Below are 27,536 nucleotides of genomic sequence, written 5' to 3'. Positions count from 1 at the left end.
CTTCTTTATGGGTAATGGGGTTGTAGCTTAGTGGTAGAGTGTTTGCCTAGCACAGGTGAGCACAGGGTTCCATCTTTAGCACCACATAAAAACAAACAGTGGTCTGGGGTTATAGCTCAGTGGTAGAATACTTGCCTAACGTGTGCTCACTGGGTTCAATTCTCAGCACCACATATATAAATAAAATAAAGGTTCACTGACAACTAAAACATAATCCTAAGAAAAACACAAAGATTAAATGCTTTAAAAAAGAGAGAGAGACCTACTATATAATAAGGAGACTATAATTAATAACTAGGTACAAAATCACTGAGAAGAATTTTTTCGGGGGGGGGGGTGGGCAAGGATTAAACCAAGGGGGGCTTAACCACTGAACCACATTTCCAGCCCTTTTTAGTTTTTTTATTTTGAGACAAGGTCTTACTAAAGTTGCTGAAGCTGGCTTTGAACTTGTGATTCTCCTGCCTTAGTCTCCCGAGTTGCAGGGATTATAGGTCTGCACCACCACACCTGGCTCACTGAATAGATTTTAAGTTTTCTCAATGCAAAACAGAAGTATATGAGAGGCTGGCAAGTGGCAGAGCCATTACCTTGCACATGTGAGGCACTGGGTTCGATCCTCAGTACCACATAAAAATAAACAAACAAAATAAAGACATTGTGTCCATCCAGAATTAAAAACAAAAAAAATAGAAGTATGTGAGGTAATCTGTATGTTAATTAGCTTGATTTAGTCATTCCACAACATATACATATTTCAAAACACCATGTACAATATAAATATGTATAATTTTTATTTTTACTATTTTTTAAAGAGAGAGTGAGAGGGGGAGAGAGACAGAGAGAGAGAGAGAGAGAGAGAATTTTAATATTTATTTTTTTGTTTTCGGCCGACACAACATCTTTGTTTGTATGTGGTGCTGAGGATCGAACCCGGGCCACACGCATGCCAGGCGAGTGCTCTACCACTTGAGCCACATCCCCAGCCCTATAATTTTTGTCAATTAAAAATAGGTGAATTAAAAAATAAATCTTAGGGCTTGGTGTGGTGACACACTCCTGTAATCCCAGAGGCTCAGAGGCAGAGGCAGAGGCAGGAGGATTAAGTTCAAAGCCAGCCTCAGCAATTTAGTGAGCTGCTAAGCAACTCAGTGAGACCCTGTCTCTAATAAAATACAAAATAGGGATAGGGATGTGGCTCAGTGGTCAAGTGCTCCTGAGTTCAATCCTTTGTACCTAAAAATCAATCAATCAATCAATCTTAGGTCTAGAAATGTAGTTCAGGGATGAAGTACTCACCTAGCAATCCCTACCACCACAAACAATAACAACTGTATTATTATTTTTTTTTAGTTGTAGACGAACATAACATCTTTATTTTATTTATTTTTATGTGGTGCTGAGGATTGAACCCAGTACCTCACACATGCTATGCAAGTACTCAATCACTGAGCCAGAACCCCAGTCCCATCACCCCCTTTTCAAACTGAGAATTAACTCAGGGGTGCTTTACTCCTGAGCTACATGCCAAGTCCTTTTATTTTCTGAGACTGGGTCTTGCTAAGTTGCTTAGGGCCTCACTAAGTGGCTGAGGCTGGCTGTGAATTCATGATCCTCATGTGTCAGCCTCCAGAGTTGCTGGGATTCTCCTGCCCAAACTGTTTATATCTCTTACATCTATTTATAAACACCAGTAGAGAGCCTTGTTTGTTTTTTGGTACCAGGGGCCCTTACCCACTGAGTCACATCCCCAGCCCTTTTTTGTATTTTATTTAGAGACAAGGTCTTGCTAAGTTGCTGAAGCTAGCTTTGAACTCAAACTCCTTCTGCCTCAGCCTCCCAGGCTACTGGGATTATAGGCATGTACTACCATGTCCAGCGCCTGTTGTTTTTTTTGTTGCTGGGGAATTATCTTGCTATTTTATTTTTATTTTGGTGCCCAGGATTGAACCCAGCAACTCACTGAACTATACCTCTAGCCCTTTACCTTGCTGTTTTTAAGCTAATTTCCACCTTAGAAAACATACTGTAAGCGCTGTAAGTGGTAGAGTGCTTGCTTAGCACATGTGAGACACTAGGTTCAATCTTCAGTACCACATAAAAATAAATAAATAAAATAAAATAAAGGTTTTTGTGTCCATCTACAACTAAAAAATTAAAAAAAATAGAAAACAAAATATGCTGTCAAAAGTTTTTAGAAAAGATTAAGGTATAACCGATATATTTTTATTTTATTATTATTTTTTTAATATTTATTAATTTTTTTAAAAAAATTTATCGGCGGACACGACATCTTTGTTTGTATGTGGTGCTGAGGATCGAACCCGGGCCGCACGCATGCCAGACGGGCGCGCTACCACTTGAGCCACATCCCCAGCCCCCCGATATATTTTTAAAAATTATTCATTTTGAATTTGTTTGGATGTATGTTTGTGGTAGATATAAATACATCCTGGTATGTGTGTGATAATGAACCAACATCAAGGTACTAAACATCACCTAAAAAATTTCCTTGTATTGCTGTGGGATTTATTTAGTTTTTCATGCTAAGAATATTTAGCATGAGATCTAATTAATCTCTTTTCATATTCAAACTGCAGAATATCACATTATTAACTATAGGTACTATGTAGTATAGCAGGTCTATAGAACGTATTCATATTAAAATAACTGAAACTGTATACCCACTGAGCAACATTTCCCCATTTCTCTGTCATTTTTTTCCATCCTGTTTTTTTTTTTTAAAGAGAGAGTGAGAGAGAGGGAGGGAGGGAGGGAGGGAGGGAGGGAGGGAGAGGGAGGGAGAGAGAGAGAGAGAGAGAGAGAGAGAGAGAGACAGAGAGAGAAGTTTAATATTTATTTTTTAGTTATTGGCGAACACAACATCTTTGTGGTGCTAAGGATTGAACCCAGGCTGCACGCATGCCAGGCGAGCGCACTACCGCTTGAGCCACATCCCCAGCCCTCCATCCTGTTTTTCTGAAGCCAGAATCAGAACTTAGATTCAGACTCTACTAGCCTTGTTTGTAGCCAGCATACAACACAGACTCCAGTGTTCTTATCATCAACTTGTCTTTCTCTTACATGAGACCAGGAGTTCCCCGAGGACAAGAAATACATCTAACAAGTGGTTTTTACTCAATACTGTGACTAGGTTGGTAATTACTAAATAAATGCTAACCAAATTGAAAATATAACAGAGAATAATCAGCCAACTCATATATTGTGGATCTGAAGTCCTGGGAGTAGAGAGTACTCACATTCCTAAGAAGAAAATGGGTCTGAGCAATAATCTAATTCAGTGTGTATGTGTTTTGGGGGAAAATGTATTAAGGGCTTTAGGTTAAATTAATAATCTTATAAAAAAGGGTAAGAACTGTCAGGTCTGGTGGCACAGGCTACTCAGGAGGCTGAAGGAGGACTTTAAATTTGAGGCCAACCTAAAAAAGTATTGCTATACTTTTTTAGAAGATATATCTTTAGTTGTAGATGGACATAAAACCTTTTATTTATTTTTATTATTATTTTTTTAATGTGGTGCTGAGGAGTGAACCAGTGCCTCACACATACTAGGCAAGTGCTCTACCACTGAGCTATATCCCCAGTCCCAAAAACAATACTCTAACCTTACCAAAACATAAGTATAACTAGGCGTGGCTGCACACAACTGTAATCTCAGTGACTGGAGAGGTTGCATCAGGAAGACAGCAAGTTCAAGGCCAGCCTTAGCAGATTATAGAGACCCTGTCTCAAAATGAAAAATAAAAAGGGCTGAGGGTGTGGTTCAGTGTTACAGCACCCCTGGTTCCATCTCCAGTACAAAAATAAACAAGAAAAAATAAAAGTTTACTTCCAAATTAATATTTAAAGTATTTTACATCTTGGCCTAGTTTCAAACAAAGCTTTTGCTTCTTCTATTAGAGATATACTTTTCCAGTTATCTGTGCAAGCTCTGTGTCCACACTAGCAGTGAGAAATGGTTCCTTAAGCCAGGACTAACTATAAGGCAGCACAAAGACTGGAGAGAGATAGGCAAGGCCTGTTTCTGCAGTCTACAAGTTCAGGACAAAAATGGCACAAAAATTCAAGGTAAGATTAGGAAGGTTTAGAGAAAGATAACAATCAGCTCTGGAGCAAAATGCTGCCCATGTGGAACTGGAATGGAATCCTGAAATATGAGCAGGGTACACAGACAGTCTGGAGTATGTATGTGTTTTTGGGAAAAAGGTGTTAAGAGCTTTAGGTAAAATAAAGAACTTATAAGGAAGGGTAAGAATTGCCAGGTTTGGTGGCACAGGCTACTGGAGAGGCTGAGGGAGGACTGTAAATTTGAGGCCAAACTTGACAACTGGCCATACCTTGTCTCAAAAAAAAAAAAAAAAAAAAAAAAAACAGAAAGAGCTGGGGATATAGCTCAGTAGTACAGTGCCTTCAGTTCCATCCTCAGTACAGAGATCCCCCCCCCACACCCCAAAAAAGAGTTGGCTTAAGGCACAGAAGAAAGGTAAAAGGGGTGCTGGTTACAACCATAGTTTGGAAGGCCTTAAATGACAAAATGTGAAAATGTGAAGTAAATCTTATGTGGTCAGCAATGGAAAATATGCTTTTTGGGCAGGAAAGTTAAGATTCACACCAGGGCTTGAATTCCTTATCAAAATGTATCTAATTTTTTTGGGGGGGGAAAAGATGTATTTAATCTTCTGGATTTCAAGGTCCCCTACTGTCTGACCTTATGACAATTTATTCAGATTTCTGATTTGCTGCACTCCTCTAGCACACACTTTCCCCTCCAGTCAAGCTGTTTGTCTATTCATAGGAACACAGTTCCCACTGCCATCTCCCTTTTTTACTGTGTACTTTATGTCCTTCTTATCCTTCTCAGACTCAAATCATTCTTAGCACAACAAAATCTTGAGGTTCTGTGGCAATCACTTTTGCTCCAAATGTCTCTGCTGATAAAATAACTACAGTTTTATACTTAAAAATGTCTCAACCAGAAGTTTAAGAGGTTGAAGCAGTAGGATCACAAGTTCCAGCCCAGCCTGGCAACTTAGTGAGACTACGTCTCCAAAGAGTGAGAGAGACAGAGACAGAGATATCTCATTTATATTTCTTGTTGTTAAAGACTACTTTAAGCATAATCTTAACTATCATTTTGTATCCAAACCCAATATTGCTAAGATGGATTATTTTTGGAAATAGGAATCTTCTACTGCAACACTGCTCAATAAAAATATTATGTGAAACAAGTGTGGTGGCACGAAGAGTAGCTGAAGTAAGAGGATCCCAAGCTGGAGGCTAGATTGGGCTATTCAGTGAGACCCTGTCTCAAATAAAAAATTAAAAGGACTGAAGATGTAGCTCAGTGGTAGAGTGTCCAAGAGTTGAATCCCCAATTCTCTCTCTCTCTCTCTCTCTCTCTCTCTCACTCACACACACACACACACACACACACACACACACAGTGTAAGCCACAAATGTGACACATGTGTAATATAAAATGTGTTTTAAAAATTCATAATTTGAAGAAATTTGTTAAAAAGGCAAAATGAAACAAGTGAAATTAATTTTAATCTATTTTATTTAACCCAACATGTCCAAAATATTATCATTTCAAGGTGTAATCAATACACATAATAAATACAAAAAACTATTCATGAAATACTTTATATTCTTTTTCATACTAAGTACTTTATAACACACCTCAATTTGAACTAGGGGCTACTGTACTTATTGGATAGCACAGCTTTAAACTTTTGTTGCTCAAAATCTGGTCTCAGGACCAGCAAAAATGGGGTAACCTTGGAGATTTTTAGAAACACAGAACTTCAGGTGCTGCCCTGATGCACAGAATCTGACTTTCCAACTTATATTATACCATTACTTTTTTTTTTTTGAGCATATGACACCATTTTATTTTTTTATTTTATTATTATTTTTTACACCATTACTTTTTACTTTTTTTTTTTAAATGAGAGAAGTTTTCCAGGCCACAAAGGTCCCATAATTAGTATTACAGCAAAGAGGATGATAATAACAATGTCTGGATTTAGGGAACACAGAATAAGCCCCATCTACCTTAGAGATATTACTGTGAAAGTTATTAAAGAACAAAGAACAAAAATTCACATGCTGTAAATGTTAATGATGGCTCTGCCTGCAAATACTACATAATCCCAGACTGCTTAAGTATTCCAATATAAAATCAGTAGAGGAAAAACATTTAATCTCAGAGTTTGGGTTTATAGGACACAATCTGAAGAACACAGAAAAATCCACGTTTGTCTGAGTCTGAAAACTTAAAATGTTAGAAACTGAGTGTTTCTAAAAACAGCCTAAAAAAAGTCAAAGAATTATAACAGTAGACAAACAACTGGTATAAAGAAGTACAAATTGAAACAAACTGTATTGCCAAGGAGGGGAGCTAACAGTATTTGCTCATTATGAAAAGAACAAATGGCATTAGGTCCATGAACGTCAGCATCTATTCAAGTCTTAAATAGTAACTAATATTTTTACAGAGAAACACAAAACAAAAAGTGTCAAGCCACCAACCTCTCCCAGACACTGCTTAGAAATCTCAGTGCATCCTTTCAAGCAGTAGATCCCTTAATCTAACTTCCTCCAGGAAAAGCGAGTCTCTCCTCTGAATCAATAACTAACCCAATAGGCTAGACCAGGCCTCACTCCCTACTCCTTGGGGACAGCGCTCTTAGCTGCCTCACCCTTATAAATAGCTCCAATCCATTTCCTCCCTTCTTCTTCAGACTCTTTATTTCTTTCCTGTTTATTTATTTTTTAATTTTTAGGTACTGGGGATAGAACCCAGGGGAACTTAACTACTGAGCCATACACCCAGCCCTTTTTATTTTTTATTTTTGAGATAGTGTCCCATTAATTCTTTAGCGGCTCTCTCCTTGTTTGAGTTGGTTGTATCTTGTAAGTTTTGTGAACTTACACCAATAAAAACAGGCTGTTTACATTTACTTCTAGAACACCCCATCCCCAGATTATTCAAGTCTCATTTATGAAAAGTGAAAAATGAAGCATGTAAAAGATAAAAGATGTTTATATTTCTTTTTTTAATATTTATTTTTTTTTAGCTGGATACAATATCTTTATTTTATTTATTCTTATATGGAGCTGAGGCTCGAACCCAGGGCTTCACATATGCTAGGTGAGCGCTCTAACACTGAGCCACAACCCTAGCCCAAAAGATGTTTATATATTTCTATGTTTAGAAATAATCATCCACCAATTTAGTGTCTGCTCAGTTTTCCCATGTATACACTTTCTCTTTATTCCTTCCATGCTCAAATTTACATTTGCTGTCTCCAAAGTTTTACTTCTACTACTCCTCAGCACACCAATTTGGTTTCTGCTCCCCAATACTCTACTGAAATGCTCTGAAGCCAGCAATGGCCTTTAACTAGTAAATCCAAAGGAGACTTTTCTGTCCTTATCTGACTTGACCTCTCTATGGAACCCAACATTCTATTCTAGGCTTTATCCCAGAATTATGCCAGACCATCAGAAAGCTGGGTATTCTTGGACCACATGGTCTTATCCCCTACAGGACTGCTTTCACTGAGTTTTGTTTTGGCATTATGCCCTTGACTTGCACTAAAGGATACACGGTGAAATTACATTTGGAGTTAATGCTTGGAAAAGCTACTTTTCAACAAAAGAATTTTTTTCTTTCATTGTGAGACCTGTGTAACAGGTACTAGTTTTTAGTTAGCCACACTGTGATCAATTTATTGCTTCTTGAACTACACAATAACGTTTGTTCTGCCCTGTATTTTTCTGGTTTCTAAAATGAATTTATATTATTATTTTTATTTTCTATACATTTTTTCAAATTCTTTGTGAGCTATATAAACGAACTTAGAAATAGGGCATATAAATAAATTTACAATTGCACACATGTATTTTAAATAGAAACTACAGAAAATTAAACTATAAACCTCTCACAACAAACATATCAAAAAACAATGACCAGGGGACTAGGGGCCGGTATGGTTATAGCTCAGCAGTAAAGTGCTCACCTTGCACATGTGAGCCACTGGGTTCGATCCTCAGTAGCACATAAAAATAAAATAAAGGTATTGTGTTCACCTACAACTAAAATAAATAAATAAATAAATAAATAAATAAATAAATAAATAAATAAAAAACGACAAAAAGGGCTGGGGCTATATAGCTCAATGGCAGAGCACTTGCTTTTGCATGTGTGAAGCACTGGGTTCGATCCTTAGCACCATATAAAAATAAAAAATAAAATAAAGGCATGCTATCTAACTAGAACTACAAAAAAAAAAAAAAAATCTGGAAAGGGGTGGGTGGGGAGGGGTTGTGGGACTAGAGCCTTGCTTCCCCTCCTCCCCCTTCCCCTGGTCCCCTATCCCTGGGGCCGTTTGTTAAAAAAGAATAATAAAATGATTTTAAAAAATCTGTAGGAGCTTTTTCAAGATGATACAACTCTTCATAAGACATAAAGACCCCAATTAGGAGGGACACTACAATCTGTATAAATGACTAGAAATGTTAACCATTGAAATGATGCCAATTCTTCCATTTTATATAAAATAATTAAAAATCTGCCAAAAAATAAACAGAAGATTGAAGATAGCAATAAAATTTCTGAAAAATAACAAAGGTCACTATCTATGCCAAACATTAACATAGCATAAAGCATGACAATTAATATGGTATTATCACTACCAAAATAAAAATAATAACAAAAAAAGGGAGAAAATCCAGGAATAAACACTAGTACATTAAAAAGTTGTCATTTTAAATTAGTGGGGACAAGAGGACTATTTCATAAAAGATGCCAGAAAAACTGCAATTACTTAAAGAAAAAAATGAGCTATCTTTTGCTCTGTGTTTTGAAGCATGGGAAATAGACAAATCAGAGAAAATGTCTGAGATCCACCTTCAAGTAAAAAAAAAAAAATTACTATATGACAAAAATATGTTGAACAAAATTTTTAAAATATTTAAAAATATCTGTACTGATACATTATCACCTTTCTTATATAAATATCAGAAACTTGTAAGAAAATGATAAACACCCAAAGAAGAAACTGGGCAAAAAACATAAATACAGAACTCAAAGAAATATGAATGGCAGGGCTGGGTGTGCAGCTAGCTCAGGGGCAGAAAGCCTCTTTAGTATGCATGAGGCCCTTGGAACACACACACAAAAGGCAGATGAAGGGGGAAAAAAAAAAGAAAAGAAAAAGGAACCTTGTTAAAATGAAACTTAAAATAATGGGGAAATTTTATCTTTATTAAACTGCTAAGCTGTTTTAAAGGATACTTTCCAAATTAGTCCTGGTGCAATTAAACCAGCACAGTCCCACAGAAGGTACTGAAGATGTGAATGAAAAACTTTTATAAATAACATTCATATTGAGATTGGTAATTTTATTTCAGACTTTTAAGAACAATAAGATTAGCCAAGCTACAGGTGTGCTTTTATAGTTTTAACACTCAGGAGGCTGAAGCAGAAGAATTACTTGAGCCTAGGAGTTAGAGACCAGCCTCAAAAACAACAGGATTATAAGGGTATTATTATTATCATTGCCAATTGGACCCAGGGGAGCTTTTACCACTGAGCCACATCCCCAGCCTTTTTAAGGTTTGTTTTTTTTTTTTTTTTTTTTTTGAGACAGGATGTTGATAAGTTGTTTAGAGCATCTCTAAGTTGCTGAGACTAGGCTTGAAGTTGCCTCAGCCTCCCGAATTATTAGGATTACATGTTTGCAAAGTGAATAATTATAAACAACCTAAAAATCCAACCACAGAATTCTTAGAACTGGTAAAAATGATACATCCACAAAATGGAATACAACATTATGTACACATTAAGTATCATATTTTAATAATATTATTGTCTCTTGGTATCCATGGAGAATGGCTCAAGGATTCAACCACCACCCCATGTGTGTGTATATATATATATATATATTTTTTTTTTCTTAAAGAAAGAGTGAGAGAGAGAGAATTTTAATATTTATTTTTTAGTATTTGGCGGACACAACATCTTTGTCTGTATGTGGTGCTGAGGATTGAACCCGGGCCGCATGCATGCCAGGCGAGTGCGCTACCGCTTGAGCCACATCCCCAGCCCCTCATGTGTATATTAAAGTCTGCAAAAGTTCAAGTCACTTATGTATAAAATGGTATGGTATAGTATTTTTATATAACCTATGTACAAACTCCCACATTATACTTTAAATCATCTCTAGATTACTTGTAATACCTAAAAGAATACAAATACTATGTAATTAGATATTATACTATATTATTTAGGAAATAACAAGGAAAAGTTTATTTGTATTAAGTGCAGACACAGTTTTCCCTCCTGAGTATCTGTGATCTGCAGTTGGCTGAATCTGTGGACATGGCACACAGAGGACAGACTGTACTTAATATGGGGAAAATATTTGTTCTATATTTTTAAAAAGGAGGAGGGAATGTCAGAATAGTTATTAAGAACCAGAGAACTAATGGCCACAGTAGCGCATACCTGTAACACCAGTGGCTTAGGAGACTGAGGCAGGGGGATCACAAGTTCAAAGCCAGCCTCAGCAAAAACGAGGTGCTAAGAAACCCAATGAGACCTTGTCTTTAAATAAAATACAAAATAGGGCTGGAGATGTGGCTGAGTGGTCAAGTGCCCCTGAGGTTCAATCCCTGGTACCAAAAACAAACAAACAAACAAAAAAAAACTGAGACCTGCTGGGCATAGTGGTGCATGCCTGTAATCCCAGCTACCCAGCAACTTAGGGAGACTCTATTTCAAAATGAAAAATAAAAAAGGGCTGGGAATATAGATCAGTGGTATAGTACCCTGGATTCAATCCCCAGTACCAAAAGAAAGCACCCCACAAAACCAGAGACCTGTATTCCAGTTCTGGTTTTTCTATACATGAGTGTGCCCTGGAGTGTGATATTCTACTTTACACGCCTTTTTTTCCTTTTCTATAAAAGAAAATGGTACTTACTTCATAGTTTGGGCTTCAACCAGCTCTGTATCCTTATAAACCAGCTCAGAAGGCAACAATACATTTTAGTTGAATGACAATATGCCCTTTCCTTCCCCTAAAAATCTTAATCACAAATCTTAAATAAATTTTCCCCATAAAAATGACTTCTCTGATAAATTTCTGAGTATCCATAGGATGAAGTATTTACCAGTTGACAGAACCTGGCAATTTATCAAATCCAGGAATGGAGGAAAAACAGAAGAGTCAAAAAGTAACAGGGCTGGGGCTATAACTCAGTGATAGCACTTGCCTACTATGCGCAAGGCCTTGGGTTCAATTCCCAATACTGACAACAACAGTGTGTGTGTGAGGGGGGGTGCCCAACAGCTTCCCACGCTGGTCTTTCTTTGCTTAGCACATTAATGTCAGATTAAATCTTCCTAAAATGGGGCTCAAAAACTCACAGTGAAGACAGACAAGGTGGTGTGCACCTGTAGCCCCAACTACTTGAGAGGCTGAGGCAGAAAAATCAATTGAGCCCTGGAGTTCAGAGACAGCCTAGACAACATAGTGAAACCCTGTCTCCTAAAACAAAAACAAAACAACAAAACCCCCTCATAATGGCTGATGCCTAGTGAATCAAGTCCAAACTATCTGGCTTAGCTCCCAGAGTTGGAGCATTGTACAGTTTGTTTCCATCCTTCCACGCACTCAATCTCACCTTTCAATACTTCCTGTTAGACATCTCCATCCCAGTGTCTACTCTTATCCCCAGTTCAAGCCATTCCCTACCTCAACGTCTTTTTCAACTTTGAACAGTAGAGACTGACCTCAGGTTTTGTTTAACTGCAGTATAATGTCCTACGTCTGCATATCGTCCCCAACACAAAATTCCCTTTCTAAGAGCAGAAACGATGCCTTTGACCTTTGCATCCTCTATACCAGTGGATACAAACCAGTGTTAGGTAAACAATAGACACTCTCATCACATAAAACACATAAATGGCTCTTGTACAGTACAAGTGGCAGGAAGGGAACAAGGAAAAACAAAATATGATATGTTAAGTGATAACTATATGAATTAATATTCTTTATTGTTCTGTTAGTATTTTTTTTTCTTTAATGGTGGCATTAGAGACTGAATCCTGAGGCACTTTACCACCGAGCTACACCCCAGCCCTTTTTTTGTTTTTATTTTAAGACAGGGTCTTGCTAAATTGCATTGCCAAGGCAGGCCTAAAATTTGTGACTGTCCTGTCTCAGCCTCCCAAGTCACTGGGATTACAGATGTGCATCACTGTACCAGGCTCATTTTTTAACAACAACAACAAAAAATAAAATAAAATAAAATAAAATAAAATAAATCTCAATACAATTACAGATTAGATTAAAAAGCAACCTGCTGGGCTGGGATTGTAGCTCAGTGGAAGAGCACTTGCCTAGCATGTGTGAGGCACTGGGTTTGATTCTCAGCACCATATATAAATAAATAATATAAAGGTCCATTGACAACTAAAAAAAAAAGCAACCTGCCATTTAAATAACAGCTAACTGAATACATCAACTTTGAAATATATCAAAATTCAGTAATGTATAAACAATGATTACATAGCTACATAGCACATATGTCAGATAACTCCCAGAGGAAAACAACCAAATTATCCTTTTATATTCATCATTCAAGAGTTTAGTCATTTACAGAGATTGGTTATTATAAAATATACATGTATTTGGAATAATCCATTTTGTTACATAATAAAGACAATTCTTAGGAATCTATTTTCTAAATGAAACCACCATAATTTTTTCTCGAATATACTCTGTCACAGGCACAACAGATTGTTTTAAAAAAATTCCAACTTATTTCCTGGAGATTAGAAGACTTGTCTACATTGGTAAGAAATAGCCCTAATTCCCCATGAGTTTCCCCATGCAACTTTGAAGAGGTCTAATATGAAGGTCATCTAAACCAGTCTAATAAAGGATAATGTGAACCATATCACCAGAAGGCAGAGAACAGAGAAAATACCTGTGACTTCTCTTTTCTAGATTTTTAAATAAGAAGAACATTAAGTGAAAAGTCTAGTATGGTGTTCTAACTATAGTGAGCATTAAATGTCGTCATGACAAGTTAAAAAAAAAAAAAAAAGCATGAAAAGTAAGTAATCAGTTTCTCCTGAGAAGGAAGGAAAAAACTCCATGTTTTTTGCCAGATGCAGACAAAAACCAATAACAGGAATAAAAATTATACACACTTCTAGAACTAAAGTTAGGTTTAAAATTCAAGCAGGATAACTGTTACTCCTGAAAATATATACATTACCATCTCATCTGAGAGGTTAAGACACATTAAAGCAACCATCAATATGTATGAACTAGTACCAGGAAACTTGCAGGTTACAGTAAAGAATAAGGAGGGGCTGGCAGACAAAATGATTCAAGCTGAGAAGCAGAAAAATACATGACCATTTTTCATGATGATCAGAACAGAAGCAACATTTATCTGAGGTGGCACTCACCTGCTCACAGGTGAGTAGTTGTAATTGGACATAATACCTTTATTTATTTATATGTGGTGCTGAGGATCAAAACCAGAGCCTCACACATGCAAGGCGAGCACTCTACTGCTAAGCCACGATCCCAGCCCCATCACTTTTCTTTACTGTCAATTTTAAACACAGCAGAGTTTGCTTTTTGAGAATTAAAAGAGAAATAAAGTAATGTGAAAAAGAATGCCCCAGTATTTTGTTAACAACCCCCTTCCCCATTTGCTATTATTAAAGGGTACAGTCAGAACAAAACAATATCCTAATAGCCATAAAGAGCTCTGAATCTAGGAAATATATGCTAATAAAATATTTAAAATGGGAACAGTGTCTATTGCTGGATATAAAAAAATAAAAGTTCAAAGAGTTCTTTCTCAAGCAAATGGGAAAAGTGGGGTATAAGGTTGTTATACTAGTTAAATAGCACAGGCACTGGAGGTAGACTCAACCAGTACGGCAGCACCATTCACCTCAAGATAAGCTTTGAATTCTACACAGGAGAGCTGGGGATGTAGCTCAGTAGTAGAGCACTTGCCTCCCATGCATGAGTCCCTGAGTTCAAATCCCCAGTTACTGCCAATGATAACAATAACAGCAACAAAAAAGAATGAATTCCAAACAGGCCTAATTTCTTGTCTGGCTGGCAGGCAGACAAAAAATAGCAGCTATACAATGCTATAACAGTGGTTAACATATTTTCCACAACCCTGGCACAGAGGCTCTCTTAAGGAGAGGAAATGTTAACACTGGGTTAAAAAAATGTAATGGATCTTGCCAGGTGAACTAGTAGAGAAAAGCATTTTAGCAGAGGGAACACTATAGGACAAGAATATATATATATATATTTTAAAGAGAGAAAGAAAAGAGAAAACAGAGAGAATTTTTTAATATTTATTTTTCAGTTTTTGATGGACACAACATCTTTATTTTATTTTTATGTGGTGCCGAGGATCGAACCCAGCGCCCTGTGCATGCCAGGCGAGTGCGTTACCCCTTGAGCCACATCCCTAGCCCAAGAACATATATTTATGCATGGAATTACACAAATTTTGTGCAGAAGAAATTCATTGTAACCAAGTGGAACTACATTAAACTATCTCAAATTTATTACTGTGATTCGGTTTCAGAGGTCATGTTCTGGCCCTTCATTAAAGGTAGCACATATATTTCAGTTACTGAACATTTATATATAAAAGAGAAGACAGCTAGGTGTGGTGGTGTACACCTGTAATCCCAGCAGATTGGGGGGCTGAGGCCCTAAGCAACTTAGCGAGACCCTGTCTCTAAATAAAATACAAAAAATAGCTGGGGATGTAGTTCAGTATTTGAACAATCCCAGGTTCAACCCCTAGGACCAAAATAAAAAAATAAATAAAAAATCCTCCAGAAGACAGTGCTTACTGGGAAGTCAATGATGGTGCCACAGTACTAGCTAGAGGCTGATTTCTGAGCACACTGTCCCTCTCTTTGCTCTCTATAGCACACATGACACTTTCACCAGCACAGAGCCTCTCTTCTCTTTGTTCTCCCAAGGCTATGTTAGGGAACACCAGATCCCTCTTTGCCCCACTCCAAAAACACAACCCTGAAGTAGTTATACCATTTTTAAAGAACTCCTACAGTCTTTCATCACTTGGAAAGAAAGGTTGAGAATCTATGGCAAGTTTATAACTTTGAATAAAAACACAACAGGAAGAAATCACACACACACATACACAAGGATTTATACAACACCTAATAGGTGCATCTATGGAATTTTTCAGCAAATGCTACCTGAGCAGTGATTCCAACATAAACTAATGGATTGTATGGTTCAATGAGTATGACCTGAAGTTTTACCTCTATCCTTGGGAACCACCGATATGAAATAATCTCTTAAGGTGGTAAGGCATGATAAAAGGGAAAAGCCCTCCCCACAGACACACAAGAAGAGACACAGTAATGAACACACAACAGGGTAACTATTCACAGTTTTGCAATTTATCTCAGTGACCATGTTGCCACTGTTCTACCTACTGTCTCTATAACTCAGACCTTCTCACAAAGGCTATATAGTAGAACAAAGACCATTTATATTTGGTAAAGGGGGTCTCCTATAAGTTTAACATTAAATGTAACTAACAGCTTATATTCAACATGTACACCTTTGTCAAATAGCACAATGGTAATGATAAAGAGTAGTATAATGTCTTTGACAAAGTTCAAGATATTGTTAGGAGGAAAAAAAAGGCTATTCTCAATGAATAAATAATACAGTAGTAGCATAAGATACAGATAATAGCTAAAGCATTACTAGATAAAGAGAAAAAAATGTGGAAAAACACAAAAGAGATAATATGTATGGTCCAAAGCAGATGTTGAAGTAAACAATAAAAGAAACAAAATGTTACTTTTTATTAGATTACTAAAAAAAATTTATCAACTTGGTTACTTCTTTGAAATATGGAATCAAGGCTCCCTGTGGTGGTACATGCCTGTAATCCCAGTTTGGGAAGTTACAGGCAGGAGTATCACAAGTTCAAAGGTAGCCTAAGCAACCTAGGTCTTAAAAAAAAGCTAGGGATGTGACTCTGATTATGTGCATCTAGGTTCAATCCTTGATATATGTATGTATGTATGTATAGAAATGGAGAAAATGCAGGCAACAGCTTAACCAAAATTCTTTTTTTTTAAATATATTTTTTAGTTATAGTTGGACACAATACCTTTATTTTATTTGTTTATTTTTATGTGGTGCTGAGGATCAAACCCAGTACCTCGCATGTGCTAGGTGAGCACTCTACTGCTGAGCCACAACCCCAGCCCCTTAACCAAAATTCTTGGGGGAAGGTATATTTATAAATACCCAGAGGACACAACAATAAAAGGGAAAGAAGCAAAGACCTTGTTTAACAAGAAGAAGAAAAAAAAAATATTCCAAAGACAATCTAAGAATCACTATTGTTTTATGGCCACAACATCTACTTACAATTTTAAAAATTTAAGAATAGGAAGTTGTAAGATACAAATAAAAAAGAAACAAACAAGACTGAAAAAAATAATTGGGCCGGGTGCAGTGGTGTGTGCATGTCTGTGATCCCAATGATTTGTGAAGCTAAAGCATGAGGATCAAAAGTTGGAGGCCAGTCTCGACAACTTAGCAAGACCTTGTCTCAAAATAAGGGCTAGGGGTATAGCACCCCTGGGTTCAGTCCTCAGCACCAAATAAATAATTCGAGTACCCTTTATTACAGAATAGTTCTGTATGATACCTCTGTGAATATAAAATATAAAATTTAAATCTTCTATCTTGTACTTGCTTTTAAAAACATTTTTAGATGGACTTTTATTTTAATCATTTATTTATATGCAGTGCCTCAAATCAAACCCAGAGAAGTCTAGGCTTCTCTCTTTTTTGGTGGGATGGGGTAGGGTGGGTAGGGGTAACTGAGCATGGAGCCGAGGCCTGTTGTTTCAGCCTCCCAAGCCACCAGGATTACAAATGTTGTGTTTTTAAATAAAAATACATAAGCACATATATTTGTAAATGCATAGAATTTTGTCTGCAGAACATATTTAAAAAATCAGTAACACATAAATACACATCTTTTCTTTTTTTTTTTTGTGGTGCTAGCACTCTACCACTAAGGTACATCCTCTTTTATTTTGAGACAGGGTCTCATTATGTTGCCCAATTTGGCCTCAAATTCAGTCTTCCCTCCTTAGCCTCTTAAGTAGCTGGGATTACAGGTACACCACCACAGCTGATGAAAAATAATATTTATTGCCTCTGAGGAAGGAAAATGAAGCTGAGTGCAGTGGCCCACACCTGTTAATACCAGCAGCTCGGGAGGCTGAGACAGGAGGATCTCGAGTTCATAGCCAGCCTCAGCAAAAAAGCAAGGCACTAAGCAACTCAGTAAGACCCTGTCTCTAAATAAAGTACAAAATAGGGCTGGGGATGTGGCTCAGTGGCCGAGTGTCCCTGTATTCAATCCCCAGCAACGCCCCCCCCCCCCGCTAAAAAAAAAGGAAAAATGAGAGGCAGGAGGAAGTATTACTTCTCATTATTACTATTTTGTGCTGTTTGAATTGTTTCCTCCTACATTAAATAAATAAGATAGTTATAGAAAATTCACATAACACAAGTTTTTAAATTGCATTATACGTCCATTAAAAAAACCACAGTATAGTGGCCAAAGGTTAACACACCAAACCATTTATAGTGTTTTCTTCTGGGAAAGGAAAGTATAAGGTTCTAGCAAAATTCCCCAATTATTTGACTCTCCTTAAGAATGAAAATAAATATTACTTGATATTTTAAAAGCTTAAAAGTTATATTTTAAAAGACCAAATTTAAGTATGGAAAAATGGAAGATCAGCCTCTGCGACACCAATTCCCCCATACACTAAGTCAGATGTCCAGCTGCCAGGCTTTTTCTCCTGCCTCCACTTGGACAAGCATGCTAACGAGGCTCTTAACTCAGTAAGTCTGGATGATGTTACTGTCAAAGTATACTAGCTTTCAACTCCTTTTATCATTACATTGTATTTATCAGAAAACTTCAATGCCACTTCTTACTGTATAGGTTTTTTTTTTCCCTTTTTTTGGGGGGGTGGGGTGGGGAGAACCAGAAATTGAACCCAGGGGCACTTCACCAGTGAGCCCCAGCCTCAGTCCTTTTTCATGTTTTACTTTGAGATAGGGTCTTGCTAAGTTGTTTAAGGCCTTGCTAAATTGCTGAGGCTGGCCTTGAACTTGGGATCCTTCTGCCTTAGCCTCCCAAACTTCTGGGATTATAGGTGTTTACCACCACACCCAGCTGTACTGAGCTTTTTCCCCTTAAAAATTATGCAACACATGGCACTGGGGTTGTGGCTCAGTGGTAGAGCGCTTGCCTACCACCTGTGAGGCACTGGATTGGGTTTCAAGAACCACATTTAAAAAAATAAATAAATAAAGATATTGCATCCATCTGCAACTAAAAATATTTTATGCAACATAGGTGAGAAAATTTAGATAATATAAACCTACTCAATCTTATATAAACCACACATTTTATATAAATACCATGAGATTATTCCTTTCATAATATGTGATAATCTGCTTTGTGTAGCACATCTCATATCTTTCCATTTCAATATATTTTATACTTAATGACTGACATTTTATTGTCTGGATGCATTATACTTTAATAGTCCTTATGTTAATTGTTATTGCCAATTTTTGGTAATTGTGCTTTATCTAAGTTAAGGGGAAAAAACTTACTAGCATCATAAAATAACTAGGTTATATTGAGGTATTGAAGATTGAACTCAGGGGTATTATGCCACTGAGCTACATTCCCAAGAGTTTGTTTTGGAGATTTTTATTTTGACACAAAGTCTCACTAATCTGCTAAGGTTGGCTTCAAACTTGGGATCCTCCTGATTTAGCCTCTGGAGTAGCTAGAATTACAGGCATGTGACACCATACCTGGCTTAGAAAATTGTAATTTTTTTTTTCAGTTGTAGATGGACACAATACCTTTATTGATTTATTTTTATGTGGTGCTGAGGATCAAACCCAGTGCCTCAAATGTGCTAGAAGAGCACTCTATCACTCAATCACAATCCTAGCCCTTAGAAAATGTAATTCTTTTTTTTATAATTTTATTTTTTAGTTGTAGTTGGACATAATACCTTTGTTTTACTTATTAATTTTTATATGGTGCTGAGATTGAATCCAGGGCCTTGCACCTGCTAGGCAAGCTCTCTACCACCGAGCCACAATCCCAGCCCTGAAAATGTAATTCTTAAGTCTCACAATAAAAACAATACATTATGTAACAATACTTAGTAACCATAAAACACAAAAGAACAACTGATTTTGAAGAATTATTTTAACTGCGCTCAAGTTAATAAATTTGTTTCTAAAACTGTTTTATTATAATTATAGTTTTAGACTTGATTTTGATTATAGTTTTCTCGTTTGTTTTAAATTATAATCCGTATCACTAGATGAAAGGAACCTATCTAACAATTCTGACTTGGCCTAGTCATTTAAAACTGCCTAACAATCATCTTGTGTATGTCAGCCATGTGTAGGAATACATACACAAACAAGCAGACTTCTATTTTCCATAGTAGAATGCTATAGGGGCAGAGTAGTTTTCAATAATTCAAAGTATTGCTTCTTATTGTTTCTACCATGGTACCCATATAAACAATATAAAGAGCACTTCCCAACCCAAGCACTCATGCCTCATTTTAAGATTTGTGTTTGCATTCCGCTCCAAAAATGTGTATTTTTTAAACATAATAATAGTTTTAATTACTTACCAGTTAAATTATTTAACTCACTGCCCTCTTAATTAGCATAACTGAAGCTCCAAGAAGATGGGTCATGTTTATCTTGTGGCTTCAAGTACCCCGGAATCACACCACCTTGTATCCTGAGAGTATTTATATTCCAGTTTGAGAAACAGGAATCTTAACATTAAAGGTATCCATAAACATGTTCCTATAATCCCATTTCCTAACCTTTTTTTAAATTTTTATTTTTTAGTTTTAGATGGACACAATACAATACCTTTATTTTGTTTATTTTTTATATGGTACAGAGGATCAAACTCAGTCCCTCACACATGCTAGACCAGCGCTCTACCGCTGAGCCACTACCCCAGGCCCCATTTCCCAACTCTTATGCTAGATTTCTCAACAGTTCTTCAAATAATGATTTTTTCCCCTCTTTTCTGCACTTTATTAGCATGTATTCTGAGTCATAACTGTAGGGCACAAGTTATTTCTAGAAGGACAGGACACTATCACAGACTTTGTTCTTTCCATGTAGCAAGACATCAAGCTGTCCATTTGGAAAACAGAAGGCTGAAGAATAGAGGAGCTTTCATTACTTTTCCCTTCCTCCTCTCTACTTGCTCTGCACATAGCTCATAAGAAAAATTTTAGGGAGTCACTGAAATGATTCATTATTATAAACTCATCTAATTTTAGCATTTGTAATTTCCACCTCTGTACTCCTTTTTGCCATCAAACAAGTGCAATTAAATTATTTTCACATTTTTCTGTGGGTAAAAAAGATGTGCTTTCTGGTAGTCAAAGATAGATAATTTTTACACTCAGAACCCTACTTTCTTGAGAAATCCCAAAGCATATCTCTACCTTAATGAGAAGCCTGTTCCAAGTTCCCTATGACGTCCATTACATTTTATAGCAGAATTATAATCTGAAGTAAATAGATAATGACTGTCACACACTGATGCAAATAATGGGCCATCAGTTAGGCTAACTCAAATTAATTAACACATTTTTTATCAAGGATACCAGCTTCCCCAACAACAGTATTCCATCTGTTCTTCATCAAAATTACAAACTGCCACAGGCCATGGACATTTTGGGTCATTTGCCAATAGTCAAAATATATACTCTAAGAGTTTCTACTGACAAACAGCCCTGATTTCCTATGTATATGCTCAGGATGGTAATTTATCCTTTACATACATTCTTATTACACCCAAGAATAGCTTGTTGAGATTGATGATGCTGTTATTCTATTCCAAATGAGGATGGTAGCTGAACACATTGGCACATATCTATGATCCCAGCAATTCAGGAGGATGAGGGAGGAGGATTATAAATTCAAAGCCAACCTCATCAAGCTAGCAAGACCCTGTCTCAAAAAAAAAAAAAAAAAAAAAAGGCTGGGAATGTGACTTAGTGGTAAAGTGCCTGGGGTTCAATTCTAGGTACCAAAAAAAAAGGAGAGAGACCTGTAGGAGCAGACAGATTAAGTAACTTGATGAGCGTCACCTAATTACTATGTGGCAACGCAAACCCAGGACTCTGACTTCTGTCAACTATCCAATGTCCTGCCTCTCCTATTCCCATGATTCACCCAGCAAATTCTCCAGCCCCCAAAGGATTACATTATTCCCATTCTTAAGAGCAAGAAATGTACCTCTCCGTGGCTGCAAAGTCAGTTTGAGGAGGGAAAACAGAACCCAGCTCTCAAGCCCTTGGTCAGCACTCTGTCCACTAGTGCATCTTGTTCTTTGGCTCCAGGTCCGTGATCATTCTAAAAAAGAATAAATCATTTTATGAAACACTGAATTCATACAAATACACATATAGCATGAAAAATTAAGGCAAATCAAAGACTGATTAAAATGGGGGAAAAAACAATAAATTCTTAATATGTAATGCCACTAAATGAACCATTCCACAAATGTCCATCAGGTCAATTACAAAATATTCACTTTTTAAAAAACATTTGTGGGGGCTGGGGATGTGGCTCAAGCGGTAGCGCGCTCGCCTGGCATGCGAGCAGCCCGGGTTCGATCCTCAGCACCACATACAAAGATGTTGTGTCTGCCGAAAACTAAAATGTAAATAAAATATTTAAAAAAAAAAAACAAAAACATTTGTGGATATATAAAAGACTAAAGATTTGTAATTGTCTAAATAGTACTCTCAAGGGCAGACACAGAAGCACACATTTGTCATCCCAGTGACTTAGGAGATTGAGGCAGGAAGATACAAGTTTGAGGCCAGCCTTGGCAACTTAGCAAGGCCCTGTTTTAAAAAATAAAAAGGGCTGGGGGCACAGCTTGGAAGCAGAATGCCACTGGGTTCAATCCCAGTACCTCCTGGCCAAAAAAAGCAAGAAAGAAAGAATATAGAATATACATTACAATCAATGGCACAAGTATTCAAACCACCAAAAACATTTTTAAATATTTTTTAATGCTAGGAATTGAGCCCAGGGCCTCATGAACATTAAGCAAAACACTTGACTACTGAGCTATATCCATTCCCAAAATTAATTCTTACAGCCACAATAATAGTCCTTTAACAATTTATTTCCTTATCTTCAGTAAATAGTGATCTTACTGATTAAGTTAGTTTACACTGCACAACTAATTTTCAGTTTGGTAAGATACTATAGGGAGAAGAGCTTTCACTGACCTCGGAAAATCCTAGAATAGCAATGAAATACTTTTGTAGTTAAACAATGGAATACTTTGTTAGCTGACATTTTCTTCCACTAAGTTACAATATGAATTTTAAGCTTCAAGTAATGATAGAGTGGAACTTACCCTAAGAAGGAAGGAAGGAAGGAAGGAAGGAAGGAAGGAAGGAAGGAAGGAAGGAAGGAACCCAAGTGAAATAAATGTAAGAACTAAATTTGAATTAAGAGCTTCTAAATGATTTGGAATATGAGATATAAATAAGAGGAAATCCTTCTCATAATGAATTAGCCCACAAATCAAAGCTGACATTATACTTTCTTTGACCAAGCTAAGAAGTCTCTGTTGAGAGGCAACTTATAACACAGAGAATTAGTATATTTAGTTCAATAAACACTTTTGTACTGTAGTGTGTATATATATTTGGGGAGGGTTACTGGGCATTGAACTCAGGGTCTCACACATGCTAGGCAAGTGCACTATCATTGAGCCACATCTCTGGCCAGCCCATTTTAAAATTTTTATTTTGGGACAGGATCTTGCTAAATTGCCCAGGCTGGCCTCAAATTTCTGGTCTTCCTCCCTCAGCCTACCAATTAGCTGAGATTAAAGGCATATGCATTGGCCTGGAGTTCCTATCATCACCAACATGCTTCAAAGGGAATGGAATTTTATACCCCTAAAAATCCTAAGAGTGATCTAAAATGAAGATTAAGTATGGGATAATATATTGCCCTTGGGATATATGTCAGTAACCAATTTGCAATGCAACACTTTGGCACTCACACACTAAATCACTGAGAAAATGCACAAGGATACTAACAGGAAATATAGTAAATACTACTAGAAAGTTTAAATGTGTTTAAATGTGATGAGACAAATCTACATATCCAACTGAGAATCATGGTCATCAAAGTTACACATTATTTACCATTACTTTTCCTTCGAAACTTATATGTCCCTTTTCAAAAAGTCTTAAATTATAAGAAATCTTAGTTGTCTGAAAAAGAATCTAATATTTGGCAAAAGGGTTGAAGTCATCTGGAACCAAGACAGGTAAATAAGGTAGGTAGATGGCCATGGTAAGCTTCCAATTTTAAAAAATGAGATGAAAACTATATAGTACATGAGGTGGAGTGGCTGTGATGCCAGCAGCATCTCTGAAACAAACAAACAAATAAACAAAATGTCTCTAGAGGTGACTCTCTGCCAGCAAGCACCACTGTGCAAGACTCTGCCACAGGACTTCTCCCAAGGCCTCAGTTAGCCACAGGTGGTCTCTGCCAAGAAATTCCCCAAGCCACTCATAAGTCCCAGGTGGTTGCCCTCATTTCTGAATGGCCTTTAAATCAGAATGGTAAATCCCTTAGAATTTACACCCTAAAGATAATAGTCACATCTCTTATATGTTCCTATGTAGACTGAATAGATCCTTAAGAATAACTTTTACAATTACTCTTTAAATAAGCAGTATCTCCTTATGTAGGCAAACATTCTTATAATTTTCCTCATACTACTGAGGTCCTTTGGGTTATTTGACATATGAATTCATCCTCAATTTATTTTTTCTACAGATTTGGTTTTCCCAATAAAAACCAAGTATGTTCCCTGGCATACAAGAATCTCAAAGGCGAGCAAGTATATAGACAAGGTCTATACCACTAAGACAGCATAAATGATATAAGACCAAGAAGGTAATGACCACATATGAAAAAACCAATTCAAAAAGCAAAATATGATCAGTGGAGCACAATGATAATCTGGGAAAGCAAAATGTACTCCTAGCTCGATTATAAACCTGCTGAATTTTAAACTTCTGTGGAGCTTATTTTAAAAAATAAAATATGCCACTTGTCATCCACAATTTCAAAAAGAACACTGAAAACACAAAAGAATGCAATAAATTACTCAAATGAAGTATTAAATAATTAAAGGTGGTTCTATTCCCAAGCTTGACACTCCATCAACATTACTATACCTAGTTACTTAGTATAATTCTATTGGAGAAGAGGGGGACTGAAAACATCTTGTAGAGTTCAAAAAAGGGATGTTGAAAGAGTTGCATATGGACCAAGACTGCTTCAAGGACCTATAGATTGAGATTACATACAGTGGACACAACAAATTTACATAGCACCAGGGTGTTTTGTCGTCCACATAAATTTAACCTAGCTTTTCTTCCTTTAGAAACTTCAATCCAGACTTTCTTCTCTCCTAAGGAACCCGAGTTGATACATCAGCTGCTACAGGGTACTGTATTAAGGTACTAGAATACGTGAGCAGCAGCAGGGAAGGAAAGGAAAGAGAAAAAAAAAAAAAAAAAAACTCCAGCAATTCAACAGCGGAAGCTTTTTAATGATGCAAGACTTAAGGACAGGGTCAATTTAAATATTTGACCTGTTTAACTTCTTTTCCCCTATGGGAAAATGTGGATAGGTATTTCAACTTTTCTATTTGATCGAAATTCAAAAAATGAGGACTTTATATATGTGACTGTTTACTTATTTTTACTGGTTCTTAACTCAGGGATACAGGAAGTCAACTACTGAAGAGTAGTTACATTAGGCATAGATATTTATAAACCATCTGCAGCGAGTGACCTAGGATTCAATTACAACATCAACCCTCACATTTCAGCGTACGGGCAAATTACCAGTCGAGTCAAGAATAAATTCATTCTGCCCTACTGGCGCTTTAGATCAGATTGCACAATTCAGGGGGCAAAACTGCCTTGCCTAGCCCTAAAGCATCAGGTACTATATAGTGCAGTAAGTTAGCATCGGGATATTAGACAGCACATACTCCAGAATTCAGGAGTTTGTCATGTCACTTGAAATCAAAGTGAAATTAAGTTTCTGTCCCTTTGAGATCTCTGAGCGCACAAAGTGAGGCTATCACTCCAAGGTGCTTGGTAGAGTACAACTCTGGCTGGACAAAAACTATTTGATGCGGAACTTTCATCTTTTTAGTCCCCCGTGGCGGGCCTATCGGGTGAACAGCCAGAGCGCGAGTTTGGGGGCGCAGCGGGGCCTGGCGGGGGCGGCGAGCGCGCGTCCCCCCGCCCGCTCGGGCGGCGTCGAGGCGCAGGCAGCTCAACCAGCCTAGCAGAGGGAGCTCTCGGCAGCTCTGGGGTCCCTCTGCTCGCAGCAGCAGCAGCGCCGCCTGCGCCACTCGGCGGAGACGGAGACCAGCGGCGGTGACGCGCGGACCGGTAGCGACTGCCGAGCAGCCGAGCGGCTGGAGACGCACGCAGGGCAGCCGGTAGGTTCCGGGACCGGGCAAACTGAAGGATGGGTAATTCGAGACGCATTGGCCGGGACCAGACACCCATACGGCACCGGGATCCGGCTGCGCGCGCGGTGGCAAAGAGTCCAGACCCTGGAGTTAACCGGGCGCGGAAGCCGGGGCGCTGAGAGCGAGTCTCGGCTGAGGCCACCCGCCGCGGGAGGGGCGGAGGACAGAGGGCGGGCCGTGGCCGGGCGATCATCGGGCCAAGAACCGGCCTCGAGGGCAGAGACAAAGGAAGGAAAATGGAGTCTCCGGGCGCGCGGGCCTCTGTCGCCGCCGCCGCCCGCGGCCTAGCGTGCGCCAAGAGGAAGGCCTAGCAGGCGGGCGTGGAGGGGGGGCCGGGCCGCGGCGGCGACGGGCAATGGCGGCGGCCGCGCCGCAGCAGGGACGGTAGAGGGAGACAAACACCCCCCGGCGGCGGCGCTGGCGCCGGGCTGCAGCCAGCGCCGACCGGAGCGGCCCCATCGTGACACCTAGAGGCGGCCCGCGAAACCTCCTCCACCCCGGGCCCCCTTACCTCCGCGCCACACCCCCCGCGGCGCCCGCTCCGCCGCCGCTCCACCGCTCCGGCCACCCGGGGTCCCCGGCCAGCTCCGCGCGCCCGCACCGGCTACCGCTGCCACCGCTGCCGCCAAAGAAGCAGCTCCGCGCACGGTTTAATCGCTCCACAGGCTCGGACACAAAATGGCGGCGGCGCGGTGCAGTGCGCCTGCGTCGGCGCTGCCGGGGCCGCGGTGCTGATAAGGGAAGGGACGGGTGGGGGGGGCCGGCCGGGCGGCGAGTGGAGGGCGGGGGAGGAAAGGTGAGGGGAGGGGTTGGCGCAGGGCAGCATGGGAGGCGGCCCCGGGCGCCAACTTTCAAAAGCGGGCGCGATGGCGTCACGGGACGCGCCGCGAGTCGCGTAGTCACGCCGCTCGCGCCCTCCCGCGCCCTCGCTCGGTCGCGCGTGGGTTCTGCCGGCGCCGTGGAGTCCCGGCTCCTGTTGGGTGGAGCTTCCTGTGCGGAGGCCGCCGCCTCTGGGCGGTCCTCGATCCTGATCTATTTGACCTGGTTCGGCAGCTATCTTCTGCCCATTAAATCCGTAAAGGTTTGGGGGAGTGGGGATTCCTGGAGGAAGCTCGCGCGGGGCGGGATCGTGGGGCTGAGGCGGCTCCTGGCCCGGCCCCGCCCAGTCTCCGCCTCAGCCGGGCTCCATCCGTCCTCCGAACGCCACACAGGCCCGCCTCTGAGTACAGACCGGCAGGTCCTCGCGCGCTAGATACAGTCCAGCGTCACAGGGCAATGGCAAGAAAAGCTGTTCTTGCTCAGTGGCTTCTGAAGCTCTCTCCCTCCTAGAACAGGCTCTCCTAAAACCGGGCCTCCTGTGGATGTCCTCAGCCCGGAGAGGCAGCGGAGAGGCAGCGGAAGACCAGACTTAACGCTTTTACATGACCCCAACAGTCGTCTTTTGCAGAAAGGACTTTCTGTATTGGTGCGATGTAATTCTGTTTCTGTTTTTTTTTAATGTGCTTATTTTTGCCTGAGAACAATTAATTTCCGTGTGGGCGGAGTCCTTACCCCCCCCCCCCCACGAGGTTCCTTGCCCAACCAGCGACCAGTGAAGTTGACCGAGGCGGATTGCAAGGTGTTTTGGTGGTTCTGGCAGGAGAGCCTTCTGGTATTGCAGGAATGTGACTCATATCTAAATCCCCTTGCCTTAGACATCCGCAGATAACAAATGCACCCAATGTCAAGGAAGTGGCTTCTGCTCCATCCAGCTG

General features: G+C 39.2%; 1 protein-coding gene across 2 annotated transcripts in view; it reads right to left on the bottom strand.

The window, feature by feature from the left end:
• Ctcf (CCCTC-binding factor) overlaps nt 1-26,474 on the bottom strand; it is a 49,192-nt gene extending 22,718 nt beyond the window's left edge. Inside the window, exons 1-3 of one of the 2 annotated variants that reach the window (XM_076839144.2) lie at nt 26,294-26,474; nt 21,480-21,596; nt 19,844-19,956 (exon numbers count right to left, since the gene is read on the bottom strand). The gene's annotated coding sequence lies outside the window, so the exon portion shown is untranslated. The remainder of the gene's footprint in view (nt 1-19,843; nt 19,957-21,479; nt 21,597-26,293) is intronic. The other variant, XM_076839145.2, reaches the window with a different exon arrangement.
• Between the last annotated feature and the right edge of the window lie 1,062 nt (nt 26,475-27,536).

Source organism: Callospermophilus lateralis, chromosome 18, assembly GCF_048772815.1.
Source record: "Callospermophilus lateralis isolate mCalLat2 chromosome 18, mCalLat2.hap1, whole genome shotgun sequence".
Classification (NCBI taxonomy): domain Eukaryota; kingdom Metazoa; phylum Chordata; class Mammalia; order Rodentia; family Sciuridae; genus Callospermophilus; species Callospermophilus lateralis.
This window is presented reverse-complemented; position numbering and strand designations above follow the sequence as displayed.